The following is a 19905-nucleotide window of genomic DNA, read 5'->3' on the forward strand; positions in this document are numbered from 1 at the left end:
ATCGCACACGTATATACGCAAGCGTTTCAGCTTTATACTAGCACGAAATGTTGTGCCGAAGTCCAACAGCTAAACGCAGCACAGTACTATTTCACGTTGGGGCAGACCACATCCCGAGTATGCGCGTATTAGACGTCTTCCTAAAGGCGTGGTAGCAGAAGCTGTCGAATTCTGCCCTTGAGGAATATCATACCAAACAATTCTGGACAAAAGCATTTTTGACCGGGAAACCGTTTATGAGCGCAATTTTTTTCAGATGTAAGATTTCACTATGACAATAAATATATCCGCAGATCACCCGACGACAGTCTTGCATTTTTTTCTATTAACGTTTTTGCTATCACCAAACGCGTTCCCCATTGGTTTTCTATGGCTGTCTTAACTGTTCGCTGCGATCGATGGAAACAATTTTAGAGGAATATTTTGCTACGTATCAGAAGAATGAACCATTAGCTCCAATATTTCTATAAGTGTATCTTACTATTTTCCACTTTTCAAAATTTTTGTCCGAGAATGTTGGACCTGCGCATACACAAAGGTTGGTGTGGCACAGATATAAAGAACGTAAAAGGCAAAACTTTGCATGCCTGCAGTCAGCAATTAGTACATGGTCACTAAGAAGCACCCCCCCTTTTTTTCTAAGTGCAAATTTCCTTAAGACGCATGATCCAATTAGTTCGTTTGCGATCTGGACGGCGTATTATAAATTTGTTCGTTGAGGGTGAGCAAATTGTTCGCTTCTATATTTATCATACCTGTATTCATCTAGCAGCACATGTATTGATGCGGTTGGTAACCATGGCTAAGCCGCCCTACTTTCTTCACTGCATGCCTGCCGCCTGTGAAAATATTCAGGCTATGTGGTTGATTGCTACATGGAGTGGTGACAGGCAGCAGAGCCAAATGACAACTTAAGGGTGAGCTGTGCTAACTGGACGAACTTCGGCAACAGCTAAGCCGGCTTCACCTAAGTTTTGTACTCCAGGCTGACGACCGAGCAGCAGATATTAAAATCTAATATGTAGACACAGTTATCAGCAGATATTAAAATCTAATATGTAGACACAGTTAATGTGTTTTATGAAGCGGAATATGTCAGCAAAGTTCGCGTGACAACGCCAAGAGCGCTTATCATGAAACGGCATGCGAGTTCAGAGCTTTATTCTCATCAACCCTGAGATGCTTGAGAATAAAGCGCTCTACACGCATGCCATTTCATGACAAGTCGTCATGGCGTTGTCACGCGAACCTTGCTGACATACTCCGCTTCATAAAACACTGAATCGTGCCTGATCACAGATTACTTAAGTGCTCTTACTGTTCCCTTAATTACGAACCAGATCTATTTCACCTAATATGGCGCTGCTCATTCTTTGATCGATGCACGGTCACCTTAGCAAACAAAACGTGCTACGTCCATAAACGCCAATGCCTTCAGCCGACTGCCTTTTTTTCGGCCTCCACAGCATAAAGGAGTGCCTTGGAGCCTATGGTAGAAAAAGTGGCCTTATACGAGCAATGCGAGGCGGGGCTTCTCACCCCAATTAGTGGGTTGCTCGTACTTTTTTTCCGACTTGTAGCCCTGTGATGCCTACGACCTGGATCTGAACAACTACTGCATCTAGTGTATCCTCTTCTTCCACATCCCCAAACCATGGCCACAGGCATTCCTCTGGTTAAAAATTCATTCATTCATTCTTTCATTCATTCATTCATTCTCGACCAACTTAAAGCCAGTGGCGTCTTTCATTTCATACTCGGCCAACTAAGAGACAGTGGCTTCTTTCATTTAATTTTATTGCCTTGTTGTTATTTTATTAGTTTTATGAAGTGGAGAAGCCAGTTTAAGGAATCACGGGAAAGGTCCTTTGGCAGTCGTTGGGACCAGAATTCCCGACGTTCCCGACCTTATTCTATTAAATATACCGTTGAACTTTCTAGACAACTAGCCTGCACCGTCGACAACCTTGTCGACAGCATCGTTCACGAACAAACTACTTGGGTCGCGGCGAGTCTGACTGTGAAGTGAAGCTGAAAACAGTGAACGACTATGAAGGAGCAAGACCGATTGAATAAGTGAACGTTGCATAAAATTGCGGCAACGTTATGAAGGTGCGCTAGGAAGTTTTATATAGCGACGGACACCAGAGACCCGGTCCATGGGGCGCAGGCCCATGCTTCTCTTGACCGTCGCGGCGAAATTATGCAGAGCGCCTTCCTTCCCGAAGCGGGGACGTCATCATACGCGTTCTCTCCCCTACGCTTGGATGACCACGCGTTAAGTATGCGTCAGCGGCGTTTAATTTCTTGCGGCTGAATGGCGGAGACGATTAGCGCCGACTTCCGTTGAGTCAAGCGTGCCACGGACCGGCCAGCGATGGTCGCGGATGAACGGCAGGCGCAAGTTTCCCTACGGAGCAGCAGTTTAGTGAAATATGCGTGACTCGATGATTAGGCGTAGCCCGCCAAGCCCTGTAACGAAAAGCAGCAGGGCACTCTCGCCGGTATCCGGGTGCGCGCTCGTTAGGCGTTACAAGGAAGATTTGCTTCAGGGGCTGTGCGGTCGCCGCCATCTTGAGCCACGGCCACCTACAGTTCGTCTGTATAGTTCTACTGGCCCTAAATAGGCTCGTGTATAGTTGACGCAGCAGTAAATTGAGTACTCAGAGAAATGTGTTTAAATATTTCGTGGAAAACTCCGCGAAGGCTTGAGACAGCCTGTTGGTCTATATGGATAGGACCTGTGAACACAGCCACGATGTATACGCTGCGAACTGGCAGACTATAGTATCCTGCATACTGACAGGCCATTGACAGGCTATTGACAGCATATTGAAAGGCTATTGACAGGCTGTTGAGAGGCTGTTGACAGTTTGTTTACAGGCTACTCACAGGTTATTTACAGGTTATTGACAGGCTTTTGAAAGCCTGGGTATAGTCTATAGACAGTCATGAACGTGTGTACAGAGACATCCTGTATATGCTAAGGACTAGCAGACTATAATTTCATGCATATAGACAAGCTATTGACAGCCTACAGCCCCCGCACAGACAGACTATAGGCCACACAGTGACGTAATATAGCCTGTATATTGATAGTCCATGCACAGTCTACAGCCTCTAAACAGAGAGGCTACAGACTGGCTGGTAATGCCGGCCTGTATATTGAATGGCAGGCTCTGAACAAAATGCACGCGAGCACTATTTGCGGATATTGACAGGCTGTTGAGATGATGATGACAGTTTGTTGACAGGCTACTGACAGGTTATTTACAGGCTATATACAGGCTTTTGACAGGCTTTTGAAAGCCTGGGTATAGTCTATAGACAGTCATGAACGTGTGTACAGAGACATCCTGTATATGCTACGGACTAGCAGACTATAATTTCATGCGTATAGACAAGCTATTGACAGCCTACAGCCTCCGCACAGACAGACTATAGGCCACACAGTGACATGATACAGCCTGTATATTGATAGTCCATGCACAGTCTACATCCTCTAAACAGAGAGGCTACAGACTGGCTGGTAATGCCGGCCTGTATATTGAATGGCAGCTTGTGAACAAAATGCAGGAGAGCACTATTTGCAGGTGAAAGGCCAGGGCAAAAAAGACGAACTGCGCAACAAGAACACGGACGAAAGGGAGGCAGACACACACTAACGCAGACTTACAACTTCTACAACTTCTACAAAAGTCTACATAGGCCAAACCGGCAGATGCTTTAATGAAAGAGCAAGGGAGCACCGGTTGAGCGTGGCAAACAACGATGGAGGGTTTTTGGCTAAGCATTGTGCGGACTGCACAAAAATGAAGCAACGGGACTGTGTACCATGGTTCGAAAAGACGGAATTTCTGGCCAGATTGAATGACAAATGGGAGCGTCTCGTCGTCGAAACTTTTTACATCGGCACCACGGACAACTGTATTAGCAAGGCTTCCATTTCCTTATCATCCAAAGAATTTTCGTTTTTGCGGGGGCATGTGTAGCCTAGTGGCCTGTTTGTGCCCTGGTGATTGAGCAGTGCCTCCTGATTGCGTTTGATGCTTTCGTTGTTCATTTGATTAGCGATCTCAGTTTTGTTTCGGTTCTGTCATGGTTTGAGATGTTTTCCTACGCTTCGGATTTCATTCACCCCCCCCCCCCCCTTTTTTAAAACCGTTGTTGTCTTAAACTGTTGTCCCGTCTTTCATCTTTTTGTTTTTTAAATGACTTGGTGCCTATTTTCACTGTTTTTGTGACGTAGCTTCTTGAGCTGATTCTTGGTGTTTTTACCCTTTTGACCTGTGCCTTTTTTTCACTGTTTTTTTTTGATTTTGACGATAACCGATGTGGTTGTTCTTGTTTCCCGTTTTGTTTGCTTTCAAAAGGGGGTGTGCTTCGTCTCTTGGTTTTGGTGTCAGCACCTGCGCTTGTAAGCGGTTCGAGCTTCAGTGGTATCAGATGGCTACAGTGGTGTGGTTTTGTTTTGAATTTTCTTACTTTGGAGAACGCGTAATTCTCAAGAGTGCACTGTCGCTAAGCGTTCCTTTGCTTTTTGTTTTCATAGAAAGGGCCGGCCCGGTATAAGATTATCTTGTAAGCGTTGGTTCTTGTGTGGTCTGTTTATCGCCTGGGCAGATTGTCACGTGCCATATTGATCAGATTTGAAGTGCGTTGGGATCGCTATATATATTTGCCTTGTATTCCTTCCTTTAGTAAAGTTGTAAGTCTGCGTTAGTGTGTGTCTGCCTCCCTTTCGTCCGTGTTCTTGTTGCGCAGTTCGTCTTTTTTGCATTATGATCAACCAACTAGCCCGACAAGTCCTGTTGAAAGGCCAGGACAGTGGAGCGTTCGCTTTTTCCTGAGGCTTGAGCGCTCACTGTGCAGTGGGGGCTTGCAAACTCACTCTGACGAAAGAACATGAGTTCACTTCGACGAAAGAGCAATACGCCTACCCGAAAGCGCCCACGGCTGGTTTTCCGGGCTGTTGCGAGGCTCAAAGAATCACGCGAGTGACTGTATATAGCTGCCTCGAGGCAGAACGTTTATTTACACGTTCGGCCATATGCTTTCATTTCTGGAGCCGGTTTTACAAAGGTCACCCAGATGTGAGGATTTTCGCCACAGAAGCCTTTTTCTAAGTGTTTCAGGTACCGCGAAGTGAAAACACGTTGTGACCTTCGCGTGGCGAGGTGAGCCGCCGACAGATGGCGTTTCGCACAGGCGTTATAGTGCCGTGTGTGTCAGGTCGGGAAGAGGCCTCAACAAGTGGCCTCCGTGTTCACACGGCTCGTCACGCAACATTCACTCCCAAAGGTCACGCACTATTTTTTTAATGCAACAGTGGGAGGTTGGTTTAGTTTATTTATTGTAAGAAGGTTACTTGGGCTACTTTACTGGTATTTAAACTTTAAATAAACAAGGAAATCGACCGACTGCCAGTAGCTACCAATTTGCTTGTAAATGTCATTACCTATGAAACCAGGCATTCCAGTGACACACTGTTTACTTGCGCGCATTATTGAACGGTGGTCTCGTTTCGTCCTTGTAACCATTCAGAGCATTCAAGTTACAGAGCAATGCAATGCCAACTAGCCTCTTTTGTCACCTTGCTTCCTTTCATTGATCGATTGTGTTATTGATTGAGCGGATTGACTGACCGTATTTGTTCTGCAGAGAAGACCAATACTGTGATTAAGTTAGCCTTCAAATACAATCGATCATTGGTGACGATTTCAAGAATGCAGAAAACTGCAAAATACCTTTGAAATCTTTTCTTAAGTAGCCACCAAGTTGATCGCAGCGGAAAACAAATACGTGATTGTTCTGATTTTGTTGCAACGTCACTTCAGTAACGTCACATGGTTCTTAAGAACCGCGAACATGACCTTCCAAATTCTTACGCGTTCGCTCTCCCAAACCCAGCCGCGACTGCGCTATGGCTTCGCACTGGTGAGATAGAGGATTAGGGTTCGAATCCAGCCGTCCACGAAAGTTTCATTTCGGCTGGTCGGGACAACCGGCGTAAATAGCAAATATTGTTGCTTGCTGAAAATTTGGCTCAGGAGACCTTCTTTATTGATTTTCTTGTATTTAATTCACAGCAATTGGCATACGCCGCCTTTCATAGCATAGGAATATTTTTCTATCTTCGGTTTCGGTGACTATTGGCTTCCTCTATATTGCTAGAACTGGTAATACCAACTGAAACGGGGAAATGTTCCAACAGAGTTCAGTTTCTGTTGCAATACTGGGAACTAAATGTAGTACTAGTATTTATTACGGTACTAGCTACGAATGTTTGAGTTGCTAGTTACGCACTGTCACGCCCTCTCTGTTGTCGTTTCGGTTTATTGCTTAATTATTCCTTAACAACTTCCCTGCGGCTATGCCATCTTAAGTGAATTTTAGGTGCCCGCGCAAGGCTTATAGAAACGCGAGATGAAGCATGCAGCGAAAGCGCGAGTAACATGTAATTAATTAATACAACTTGCTTTGAAGTGGAGAGTGCACGCTCCAGTAAAATCATGAGCGGTACAAAGAAAAAGGAAACACAGAACAAAAGTGTCAGACTTTAAAACCTAACAGGCTGTCACTAATTGAACCCCGCTCCCTGGAAAGTAAAAAGGCTCTCGGAGGTGCTCTTTACTCGCGGGCCTCATTTCACGGCTGACTTGTCCTGTCTGCGGCGAACAGAGCCGTTATCTTGGCCCTGCTATAAGGCCTTACGATCGCAAAGAGTGATTAATGTTGTTCTTTGTCGATGTCTTCCGTTAAGGCATACCGCCGGTTTACTTTGATTTTCCCAAGGAAATGCTCAGTCCTCATCAAACAGTGTAATAAGTCGATAACCTCACCCAGTAACAGGAACAAATTAATTAGCAATAAATAGTGAGTATTTGACCATATCGAGCCCGGGCACCGCTGATAACATATTCTTTCACTCATTGTTAGTGTAACGAGTATAATAATAATAATAATAATAATAATAATAATAATAATAATAATAATAATAATAATAATAATAATAATAATAATAATGATAATAATAATAATAATAATAATATAATAATAATAATAATAATAATAATAATAATAATAATAATAATAATAATAATAATAATAATAATAATAATTGGTTTTGGGGGAAAGGAAATGGCGCAGTATCTGTCTCATATATCGTTGGACACCTTAACCGCGCCGTAAGGGAAGGGCAAAGGTGGGAGTGAAAGAAGAAATGAAGAGAGAGGTGCCGTAGTGGAGGGCTCCGGAATAATTTCGACCACCTGGGGATCTTTAACGTGCACTGAGCCCTCATTCTACTTTTGCGTTCCCTTGATGAACAAGTGCAATACTCGGCCGCTGAGTAGAAACATTAAAGCGGATTTTTTGAGTAAACGGATTAAGTAGCAACAATCACAGCGCTGTGTCGTTTTTTGTTTCTTCCTGATTGCTTTTCTTTTTTTCTTTTTTATGGGAGGGAAGAGGAGAAGAAAAACTTGCAAAATTACCGCTCTCGCTGGAAGCGGCCGCTTTTTCATCGAAAAAGAAAGTACTAGGGCTGCATTACACCCATGGTGGCACTTTCAGCGACCCTCCATATGTTTCACCGCCGAAAAGATCCCGGAAGTTGTATCTCTCACGACGCCTTAACTATCCATTATTTTTTTTTGCCTTATCTCCTTGGCCCATAGGCCAAAATGATCCTTTTACTGCTTCCTGTACCCGCAAGACACTTTTTTTCTTCTTTAGGGGCGTATATTGATGGCGACTCGAAAAAAAATGTATACCAACATCCCACGCCTTTGGTCGAGGCAAACCAGCAAATCAGTTCTTACCACGTAAACCTAGGCGGTATAGTTTATGATAGTGATTTATTTATTTATTTATTTATTTATTTATTTATTTATTTATTTATTTATTTATTTATTTATTTATTTATTCAAATACCTCACGGGCTCCGACTGGAGTATTATGTGAGGGGGGTTACATAACTGGGGTGGGAAAAAGAAGCAAGTAGAACATGGTTATTTTAACATCGTTATACAAAGAACAAGCAACCAACCAGAAAATAGAACTAAATTGAAAAACTAAATTGAAAAACGCACTACAGAACACACTTCAGAAGATAATGCTACTTATTTTTTCTTTGAAAATAACATGATCTGAGATGTGAACAATGTTATCAGGAAGACTATTCCAATAAATGATTGCACGGGGCAGGGCTGATGAGTTGAATGCAGTGGTCCTTCCCGAAAGGTGCTTAAAACTGAGGTGATTATGCAATCGGTGAGATGTGCGGGCCGGTTTTGTAAGGGGTAGTGTGAAGGAATGATGGCTGTAAACAATTTTATGGAAGAGGCAGATAAGTGCTATTGTTCTGCGAGATTCTAAGGATGGAAGGGATAACGAAGCCTTAATGTTAGTTATACTGGAATGTTGGCAATAGTTGCGAGAAATGAAGCGAGCGGCACGATTTTGTACGCGCTCTAGGGAATTAATTAGGTACTGTTGGTGAGGTGACCAAATGGAAGATGCGTATTCAATTTGAGGGCGGACGAATGTCTGATATGCGAGCTGGCGTGTGGAAGAAGGCGCACCTCTGAGGTTACGCTTTAAATAACCTAATGTACGGCTAGCTTTGGCAGCAATTTTTTCTATGTGGGTTTTCCATGAGAGATTAGATAAAAAGTGAACGCCAAGGTACTTGTACGATGACGCAAGAGTGACTGGACTGTTGTTAAGCGAGTAAGTGAAAAGGTAATTAGACCGTTTACGGCTAAATGTCATTAACTGGCATTTATCAGCTCGACCCCGAACCTTCCGCATACAAATAGGATGCCATAGGGGAGAGTGGGCCTATTTAAACGCCAGCTGATAAATAGGCAACAAAAGGACGAATACCTATATCCTCCTCTAAACCATATGCGTTCTTGTTTTCTACAGAAAGGCGCTTGAATCGAATGAGAAAAGGCTAGGCAGAGTTAATTTTAACTTCACTAGCTCCTGTGCGCACCCTTCTTTTTTCAGGATTTTTACCCATCTTGACTGCGTCGTGCTGCGGACTTTCAGGGGAGGGGCCTAGAAGACTTCGGACTTCTCTTACGTAAACTTCGTTTGTAGCCGGCCGGAGGGTTCCTCGCCGGCTGTCATAATCGACCGTTGCTCCCTTCACGGCCAGCCGCGTGATGTTTTTGGGCAAGTGAGCTGGAGTCAGCAACGTTCTTGAGATATAACCGACTGTTGAAAGATATAGTCGCGAGTTCTCAGAGGTTCAGTCTCTCTGAAGTCAACGCCTAACTCCGATAGGGCTTCCATAGAAAACGGTCATATTAGTTGAGTTATTGAAGCTCTCTTGCTCTTCGTTAAAACTTCTTTTTTGGGCTCGTTGGTACATTCTGCATCTAAACGAAAAATACCAGCGCTAAAGCATGCAACCACAAAAGAAAAGAGAACAAGAGACAAGCGGAAAAATCAGACATCCTTGTATCTTGTTCTTTCTTCTTCTGTGGTTGCATGCTTTAGCGCTGCTATTTTTCTTAGACTCCCTTGCCGTAGTTTCTCGGTGAGGAGCCTTCGCGTCTGAGCCTGCAGCTGGCTAGCTCCGACACTATACGACTATACGCTGCGCAGTCTCTGTTTTATTCCGTTCAGGCATGTCGCAAGACCGATGTTTTCCCTTTAGCGCAGTGCTATTATCGCGAGAGGGGATGTTCTACGGCGAAAAAAACCAGGGCCTAGGCCTTTCACAGATAAACGAAGTGCTGAACCACTGATCTGTCTTGCTTCGTTGTGCGTGAAATGAACTATTGAAACCGGACGACTGAACAGCCTGTGCACTGAACAATCCTCTCAAGCTACAAAGTCGTAGCGGGGTGCTACAGAGCAGCGGGGGCCGCACTTAATACGTTTGCTGAAACAACATGTGTCAAATGGGGCGTTTCATGGAATACTGTATACAGTCATGAGTCTGGTTTCTCAAATGTACTTTGCGTTGCGGCTATGTCTGCGAGAATGCACTGTTTCTTGGTAACCTTCATATCCTGGAACACCTTACCTACCCTTCCGGCCTCAATTCGGCTTGCGTCGGCGTCGCACTGCGATAGAGTGTATACTCCTTTTAAAGGCGTTCGGGGAGCATAGAGCGGATTTGCGCAGACCGCTCTAATGGGGTCAGTGCGGGGCTACACACCGCCCTCTCAAGGAGCAGAGATCAAGACAAGACTTCATTGCACGAGCAAAAAAAAAAAAAACGACTGTACGCAGTGCACTCGGTACAGCGCGTTGCACGAGCAAAACAGTTCAGGTCCGATCTGAGCTTCTTGTGCAAGTGCACTTGATATAGTTGCATTGTTTTTTTTTTTGCAACTGCCTTCTGGCACTATCTCGAACGGGGACTAACTAACCGGCCGGACTGAACACTGGATGCACACTCTGGGCTGCAGGACCGCAGGGAGAGGACAGTGCAGGACTGCTTCGAGGGCCACTTGCAAAACAGGGCATGCAGTGCACAGTGCCGTCCTAGCCAGCTCGACGCGACAGCGCTAGCAGCGGCGGCGTACACCCCCAGCAAGCGCTCCAATGACCGAGTGCGCGGGGGGCGCCCTGGGGTTCCGAAACCGCCGCGGAGGAAACGGGGCCCGCGCGTACTCACACGGGGCGCCGACGATGGCAGGTCACCGTCTCGCAGCGAGCAGCCCCGGTCGATGAGGCGAGCAGCAACGTAGGCGACGGAGCATGGCGCGCCGCCGGCCCCCTCTACTCCGCCGGCTCCGCTGGTCGACGGCACCCGTCCCGGGCCACACGCACACACCGCAGGTCTTCCCGCCTCTGCAGGCGTCCGGGTCTCGAGCCACGCGGGTTTGAAGAAGGCCGCTCACGGCACTCGGGCCACGTCGGAAGCGGGCACAAGAAGTCCTGGCTCAGTGTACGCACGCCGCCTTCCCGGACCACCCGTGCCGCCGTCCCGGTTTCCGGGGTAACGCTCAGTAGTGTGGCCCGCGCGGGGCCCGCGATCGATGAACGCCGCTCCGCCGTCAGCCGGGGCAGGGAGCCACCTGCGGGGAAGAGGAATGCGAGCGCAGCTGCCCGCCACCACCACCACCACGAAGTCGACTCTCCCCTTCTTCTGTCCCCTTTCCTTCTTCGAGCCCGGGCCGGCGGCGCTTGGCTAGGCGCGCAGAGCGTCCTCTTCCGGTTTCGTGCGGCCCGACGCCGGTGGTGGAGCAGGGGGCGTCCTCCGGTCCCGTGGTGGCTCGTGTTCTCCGGAGTACGGGCGTTGCGTGTCTTCTACGACGGGAACGAATGCGCATGTCATCTTGTTTTCCTCCTTGCTCGTTGTTCGGGACGTAAACGGATGCGTCAACAGAGGTAGAATAAAGTATTCGAATATGGCGAGTGTACCGAGAGGTCGACCATGTGCAACAAACGGATAGTATGCATATGGCCTCTAGAAGGTTTTGAGAAAATGCATGATGAGCTTCTGGTTTGGTGGCTAGAATTGATCCAGAAGCACTGGAGAACAACCGCTTTCTATCAGTGGCGTGTTGAGTGAGCATAATGTCGAAGGAAGTGTTATCGTTTCGCCTCGGTGAAACAGTATGCGTAAGTTTGTACTGATGTGCCGGCTCCGGTGTCTCCTGCATGGCCAGGACAGCTGACTCCGGGAAGTCTTCAACGGGAAATTTTGCGGAACGATGAGAGAAAGGTCATCTCGAACGTGGAGTTCCAAACAAAATGTTTAGCTACACACAAGCCAACGTCTAACGCCACAAGAACATCGCATGCAGCATGGCACTGTCTTCATCGACGTGATTGGCGTCCTTCTAGCTGGGGTGTTCTTTTTTACGACACCATCTCTCTCCTTGCGCACGGCACCTAGATATAGCATTTCAAAGCGCACCTGTAAAGGGTTTTGTCACATACGTAGTCCAGTTGTCATCCTATTAGGACTTCCAGAGGTAACCTTCATGTCCGTGTATTGGTCGGAGTCTTGAAAATACCAGGACCTTCTCGTCGAACTGCTGCAGTATGCACTGAGCCCCAGCTCTCAATAACCATGCACGACACACGTAGGCAGATGGCGGGCAGAGATTGAACGTCGACGTGAGTGATGCTGGTGCCACGGGAACTTCACTGTTTGATGTACGGATTTTTTTGTATGTTGGATTTAAAGTCTCGAAGCCGTAAGTGAACTATGGGAGACACTGTGCAAAGATTCCGGTTAATTTCGACCACTGCGGTTCTTTAACAAGCACAGTCATCGTACAGCACGCTGGAATGTCTCAATTTCGCCTCCGTCGAGTCGCGAACGCCACTGCTGCAATTCTGTCCTGGGACTTGGCGTGGTTGAGGTGTCCACCGAGAAGTGAGAAAGTTGCTGCGCCTTTCGTTTCCTCAAAGCCAATTTACATCTTCCGATCTTGGACTCGGCAGCCGAACACCATAGCCATTGAGTCACAGCGGCGGGTATTGAATGGAACTGCTCCGTGTATGACGGAGCGTGTGCATACAGGAATTTCTGCTTCGGCAGGCGTCGCTTTGGCGGCCGCAATAGCCTCATCGGAGGCGCGCGTGTGGTCCCGTCGCTTCGAGAGGGGGTCGTGCACTGCGTCGTGCCGGACCACATCTGCCGCTCCGATGCACACCTGCCGATCGCGCGCGCACGAAACAATCGGAGCTTGGGCGCCAAGGGCAACCCCCCCCCCCCCCTCGTCTTTTCTTTTCGCACAAACACATATACCTACTCCCACTGGGGTGCGGGTGGCTTTTTTTTCCAGCACCTGGGCTTTGGAGAGAGGGGGAAGGGGGAGGTTGAGCTCGTGACCAGAAAGTGCAATACGACCAGAACACGGCTTTGAGAGACCTACGGTATTTCTTGACGCGGGGGACTCCCGGCGTAATCGAGAAGGCGTACTGGCGCTCTGCGCGAGATCACGCCAGCATTGTGTGTTTGGCCGCGGGGGCGCGCTGGGACTCCCAATTTTAGCCACAACGAACCCGTCATGCCGCGCTGATCTGTCAGCTGGTTTAAAGGGGGGAGGGGGGTGTAGTTGCCTGTGCGAATGTAAGTGGCAGCAGATGATTTTCGTTTGAGGTATGCCTCAAGTTTTATAAAGGAAAGCATTGCCTGCGCGTCAGCGCACCGGCGTTTCATCTCATTATTCGCCCTTCGTAATACAGTTGCTTTCTTTTTTAATTTTCTTGGTGTGCTGGGTTCAAGTACGCCGTGTAATGCACAAATTTTTGAAGACAAAATTTTTTCCTGCCAGCAAATATTGTGTATCCCTTGGAGCAAAATGAAGTGCACCTCCTCTGTTGAATAGAAGGAATCGTCAACTAAGCACTGAGCTACAGGGAGAGCACCTTGAGGTGCTCACTAGGCTCATTGCGAGGAGTTAAGAGATGGGAAATCCACTGTTCAAAGCAAGCCCTAGTAATTATGGTTCAGCCATTAGTGACAGCTAATCCGAATCATGAGAGGGAAATAACTAGGGGTGGAGCGCATGTGGCAGGTTCTCTCAGATCATGAATGGTAGTTTACCAGTATCCCCCAAGAGAAAAGTATGCAACAGCTTTATTTTTACCGGTACTTATACCTGTCTGGCAGAAGCATGGAGGCTAACGAAAAGGTTCAGCTTAAGTTAGGTACAACGCAGCGAGCCATGGAATGAAGAATGATAGGTATAACGTCAAGAGACCGGAAGCGGGCAGAGTGGGTGAAGGAACGAACGCGGGTTAATGACATCCTAGTCGAAATCAAGAGGAATAAATGGGCATGGGCAGGGCATGTGACGCGAAGGCAAGATAGCCGCTGGTCCTTAAGGGTAACGGAGTGGATTCCAAAGGAAGGGAAGCGTAGCTGGGGGCGGCAGAAAGTTAGGTGGACGGATGAGATTAAGAAGTTCGGAGGCAAAAAAAGGTGGATGCAGCTGGCAAACGACAGGGTTAGTTGGAGAGACATGGGCTAGGCATTTGCCCTGCAGTGGGCGTAGTCAGGCCGATGATGATGATCATCATCATTAGAGAAAGCTTAAATTCGAATACAACGGCATGCAGCCTCAGAAGTGGCTCAGTGGTTATGGTGCTCGGCTGCTGACCCGAAAGACGCGGGTCCGAGAAGTGCGGAGGGAGAGAGAGAGAGAGAGAGATGAGCGCGCGAGAAGAGGAGCTGCTTACGGGTGTTACGTCTCGCCTTCGACGCGCGGTATAGCCGGCGCGGATGCAACGGACGCCGCGGCTTCGTTCATCGCGGCCGCAACGCCTCCCGCCAAGCGCGTCCAGACAGGTTTCAGTGCCACGTGTCGTCGTGCGTGCGTGTGTGTGTGTGTGCATGCTGCTGCCCACGCTTGTCAAAGCGCGGCAGCCGGGGAGAGGAGCTCCCCCAACTGGGAGGCGAGGAGGTCTGACCGGCGCCGGCCTGGCTGACGCGCCCGTCACGTCTGGACATGTTGAAGCGACGCCGTATCGGGCGCCTCTTCCCAAGCCGTTCCCTCTTGCCCTCGACTCCGAGGGTATAAAAAAAGACAGCTGCGCCGAACACGAGAGAGACTTCGATTCCTTCCTTCGAGTAACATGGTCGCCCTGACCGGCTGCTCTTTTGGCGATGCCAGAATAAACAAGTTGTTCTGTTGCCAGTCGACTCATCCTTTGCCGGGACCTTCGAATGTTTCCAGCTTTGCCCCAGGCCGCCAGGCCAACGCTACCCTTGGGGCTTGCAACCCAAATGCAACAACTGGTTGCCAGCGGTGAGATCCCGACAACGGAGGCCAGCAGCGACGATATGCCGTCAACTGTATGCTGAGCAGCGCAACGACCATCCGGGAGCAGTGCAACGAGCCCTGTGTGATGACTGGTTGCCTGCAGCGGAACGACTGCGCTGAATTCTTGGCTGCGAGGTTTGGTGAGTGCGGGACTTTCTTCTTCTGAGTTTTGCCAGGCTTTTGTTAGTGTCAGAAACAGAGCTGGTAATTGTGGTTGTCGTTGCTGCCGGGTTAGTTTGCGGCAAGACAATAGTAGGCAGTAGAGAAAGCAGCATTCGGAGCAGCCATGGATTTGAAGTCGTTGCGCAAACCGAAATTGCTGGATCTTGCAAGAGAGTTGGGTCTGGATGTCTCAGACAAACTCAGAAAACCAGAACTGCTAAGGGCTATTCTTGAGTTGGAGGCTGAGGATGACGAGCTGTCGGAATGCCTTGAGACCATTGAGGAGAGGGAACAAAAAGAAAAAGAGAAAAAGGAGCGCGAACGTAAAGAGCAAAAAGAGAAAGAAGAGCGCGACCACGCTTTAGAAATGAAGCGTCTCGAGGTAGAGATGGAACGCGCTCGTAATGGAAGTCAGGCACACGGTGCAGGAGAACGGGTATCGTTCAAAATGACTGACCTGATGCGGCCGTTTAAGCTTGGAGAGGACATTGGTTTGTTCCTGGTTAACTTTGAGCGAACGTGCGAGAAGCAGGGGTTCTCTCGGGAAACGTGGCCACAGCGCTTGCTCACTTTGTTACCCGCCGAGGCGGCCGACGTAGTCGCTCGCTTGAAGAGAGAGGAGGCAGAAGATTTCGACCAAGTGAAATCAAGTCTGCTAAAAAAGTACAGGCTGTCAGCGGAGGCGTTCCGTCGGAAGTTTCGGGAAAATGAAAAAGGCAGAAATGAGTCATATACAGAGTTTGCCTACAGGCTTATGTCAAACATGCAGGAGTGGCTCAAAGAAGAGAAAGCGTTTGGTGACCACGAGAAAGTTCTGCAGTGTTTCGGGCTAGAACAGTTTTATAGTCGGTTACCTGAGAACGTGCGGTACTGGGTCTTGGATAGGCCAGACGTTAGTACAGTGGCTAAAGCCGCCGAGCTAGCCGAGGAGTTTGTGACGCGTCGGGCTCGCGGAGCTAAGGACGGTCAAAAGGGTGAATTTGGCTCCAAGTCTGAGAGGCCGAAGTTCACACCCATGAGAGCAAGGGGGGACACGCGTAGTGCGGATGCGAGTGAAAGCAGTCCGACCGAACGTAAGGAGACGGCGGCAGCCGAAGCCGAACGCAGAAAGCGGTTCGAGGCGAGGCAAGCGCGCGTGTGTTATACGTGCCAGAAGCCGGGTCACTTTTCGGCGCAGTGTCCAGAAACAAAAAGAGAAGTCGTGTGTTTGTCATTATGTAGCACTGACGAGAACATGAAGCTTCTCGAGCCTTACATGCGAGACTTCCTCGTGAACGGGAAAGAGTGCCGAGTGCTTCGTGATTCCGCAGCTACAATGGATGTAGTTCACCCCTCTTACGTAGAACCCGATATGTTCACGGGCGAGTGCGCATGGATCAAGCAAGCCGTGGAAGCTCATAGCGTGTGTCTGCCCGTAGCAAAAGTGCTTATTGAAGGACCTTTCGGAGCACTTGAGACGGAGGCCGTAGTGTCATCTATGCTGCCCCCTCAGTACCCGTACATATTTTCGAACAGGTCCGATCACCTCCTGCGCGAGAAGGGGCTTTTGTTTGGTGAGGCTAGCGTTCAGGCCTTAACCAGACCGAGAGTTCGGGAGCTCGCTGCAAAGGCGGTAGTTGCGGGGCCGACGTTGTCGAACAATGAGAAAGGGTCGGAGGCGCAGCAAGCTGATATTCAGAGCACGTCCGAACTGAATAAAATTGAGCCTGTAGCGTTGAAGGCACCAGGTACTGGAGAGGAAATGCCCGACAAGGGAAAGTTAGAAGAGCTTCAGGTCGAGCTTCCGGGACTAGGCTCAGTGACGAACAGGGAAGACACTGATCAGGTCATTAGTGACTTACTCAGTAAAGCACCGCTGTCGCCTGAGCAGAAAACCGAACTACACCAACTCTTACAAGAGTTTCAAGGTCAGTTCTCTGAGAGGCCTGGTAGGACTTCTGTCCTTACTCATGACATAGAACTTACCTCCCCAGAGCCAGTACGATCCAAGGCGTACCGGGTGTCACCCCGCCAGCGCGATATTATGGAGGCTGAGGTAAAGAAAATGCTACAGCTCGGAGTTATTGAGGCGGGTGAGAGTGATTATACCTCCCCTTTGATTTTAGTTGAGGTACCGGGCAAGGAACCTCGTCCTTGCGTCGACTACCGCAGGCTTAATTCCATCACTAAGGATCAAATTTATCCGATCCCTAACATCGAGGAGCGCCTTGAGAAAGTTAGTAGCGCTCAGTTTATTTCCACCCTAGATCTTGTCAGGGGTTATTGGCAGGTTCCACTTACAAAAGAGGCTAGTAGGTATGCGGCGTTCATTTCACCAATGGGAACATTCCGTCCTAAAGTTTTGAGTTTTGGTTTGAAGAACGCGCCATACTGCTTTTCAAGCCTCATGGACAAAGTGTTGCGGGGACAGGAAGAATTCGCTTTACCGTATTTAGACGACGTAGCGATATTCTCTGCATCCTGGTCTGAGCATATGGCACACTTGCGGGCAGTGCTAACCCGCCTGCGCGAAGCGGGCTTGACAATCAAGGCTCCCAAGTGCCAATTAGCACAGGCCGAGGTTGTCTACCTCGGTCACGTGATTGGACAGGGTCGTCGCCGCCCCTCTGAAATAAAGGTGGCCGCTGTGCGAGACTTCCCGCAACCGCGTACGAAGACCGATATTCGGTCGTTCTTAGGTGTCGCCGGCTACTATCAGAGGTACATCCCCAGGTACTCCGATATCGCGGCTCCCCTGACGGATGCTCTAAGAAAAACAGAGCCCCAAACAGTCGTCTGGAGCGAGACAAAGGAGAGAGCTTTTAGCGCCCTAAAGAGCGCCCTAACAAGCCAGCCTGTGCTACGATCGCCAGACTATACCAAAGGGTTCGTTGTTCAGTGCGATGCTAGTGAGCGAGGCATGGGCGTTGTACTGTGCCAAAGGGACAATGGAGAAGTGGAACACCCCGTCCTGTATGCTAGTCGTAAGCTGACCTGTCGTGAGCAGGCGTACAGCGCCACCGAGAAAGAGTGTGCGTGTCTCGTGTGGGCCGTTCAGAAATTGTCATGCTACCTAGCCGGCTCGAGGTTTATCATTTAGACGGATCACTGCCCTCTCCAATGGCTGCAGAACATCTCTCCCAAAAATGGCCGCCTCCTGCGCTGGAGCCTCGCTTTGCAACAATATTCCTTTGAGGTGCGTTACAAAAAGGGGAGTCTCAACGGTAACGCCGATGGCTTAAGTCGAAGCCCCTAACGTAGGAATCCGCCTCAAAGTTGTTGGTTACTGATGTTTTCTTCCTGAGGCAGGATTTTTAACATATTGCTTTTGTTTAGTGTTTCAAAGTGATTATGTGCTTTCTAGTGCAATTTTCCAATTTGTGGACGCGTTCTGAGTGCTGCTTGACTACTGTAAGGAACTAGGCAGTAGTATAAAAGGGGAAAGAGCCTGGCAGAGCTTAGTGAGGGTTGTCTCGTGCTTGCTGACTGAGCGGTTGCGTTTCGGCGTAGTTCTAACGCTTGCTGGGAACGAGCACAAAAATGGCAACTCTCCCGAAGTCACTTTGCAGTGCCCTGTATGAACCTGAACCTGAGAACGAGGCCTTCTCTGTGCGCTGCGCTCAAGCAACGTCGAGGGACGACCGGTTTCGTTTACGAGCATCATCGAGCGACATCCCTCTGGACAGCGGATGCAGTCCCCTGACCATCGGGATCTCCTTCTCCCGGCGGGGCGGTCTGTTACGTCTCGCCTTCGACGCGCGGTATAGCCGGCGCGGATGCAACGGACGCCGCGGCTTCGTTCATCGCGGCCGCAACGCCTCCCGCCAAGCGCGTCCAGACAGGTTTCAGTGCCACGTGTCGTCGTGCGTGCGTGTGTGTGTGTGTGCATGCTGCTGCCCACGCTTGTCAAAGCGCGGCAGCCGGGGAGAGGAGCTCCCCCAACTGGGAGGCGAGGAGGTCTGACCGGCGCCGGCCTGGCTGACGCGCCCGTCACGTCTGGACATGTTGAAGCGACGCCGTATCGGGCGCCTCTTCCCAAGCCGTTCCCTCTTGCCCTCGACTCCGAGGGTATAAAAAAAGACAGCTGCGCCGAACACGAGAGAGACTTCGATTCCTTCCTTCGAGTAACATGGTCGCCCTGACCGGCTGCTCTTTTGGCGATGCCAGAATAAACAAGTTGTTCTGTTGCCAGTCGACTCATCCTTTGCCGGGACCTTCGAATGTTTCCAGCTTTGCCCCAGGCCGCCAGGCCAACGCTACCCTTGGGGCTTGCAACCCATTTGCAACACGGGGCTCTCGCGGAATATTCGTTGCAGGATTGGAGCCCTCCAACTTAATTTTCCCGCCGTTAGTGGCAGTGAGGAAAACGATAACCATAACGTGGCGGCGAATGAGTCGCGTTTCACCGTTTGTTGAAAGTGGTAGAAAATCGCACCGTGTGGAGATGAACTCCATTGGCGTCGTACACGTGCAAGCATTTCGATTAATTATGCTGACTCAGCTAAGCGTTACGCCTCTCTTATACATGCTACTGCGGGCGTATTGCATCAGCTTAACTAAACTTTACTCACGTCTCAGCTCTGGTCTGAGTTACAATATTGTATTATGCTTGCGCGCGTGTAGTTCGATGTGGGTGGAAAGGGGGGGGGAGAGGGAGGCAAATGTGTACGGAGTAGATAGATGTGCAATGGCCACTTTCCCCCGATGTTAGTGCAACTTTCTCGCGTTGGAGCGGAAGCACTGAGCGGGCAGCGGCGCCTAGCAGAAGTGAGTTCTGTGTTCCTACGCGCTCTCGACCAGAAACATAGGTCCGGATCACTCACTCCGCCGCGAGAAAGTTGTGAAATGGAGTTAAGCGGGTGCGCACAACTGAAGCTAAGCGCGTGGGTGGCTGCAACCCACGCTATGTCGCAACATACCCAGCACTTGCAGACTGCAGCCGCCCACTACAGGGCCAGTGGAGCCCCAAGTATCGAGCGCTGTGTGAAGAGCCACTCGTGCGCTGTTAGCACCGCGA

At 49.3% G+C, this 19905-nt stretch overlaps 1 protein-coding gene across 1 annotated transcript in view; it reads right to left on the reverse strand.

Moving 5' to 3' along the window:
* The window catches only part of Nrx-1 (Neurexin 1), a 54430-nt gene extending 43386 nt beyond the window's left edge, over positions 1-11044 (reverse strand). Inside the window, exon 1 of the mRNA XM_077665677.1 lies at positions 10640-11044. The gene's annotated coding sequence lies outside the window, so the exon portion shown is untranslated. The remainder of the gene's footprint in view (positions 1-10639) is intronic.
* Positions 11045-19905: the final 8861 nt, after the last annotated feature.

This window comes from Amblyomma americanum, chromosome 5 (assembly GCF_052857255.1).
Source record: "Amblyomma americanum isolate KBUSLIRL-KWMA chromosome 5, ASM5285725v1, whole genome shotgun sequence".
Lineage (NCBI taxonomy): Eukaryota > Metazoa > Arthropoda > Arachnida > Ixodida > Ixodidae > Amblyomma > Amblyomma americanum.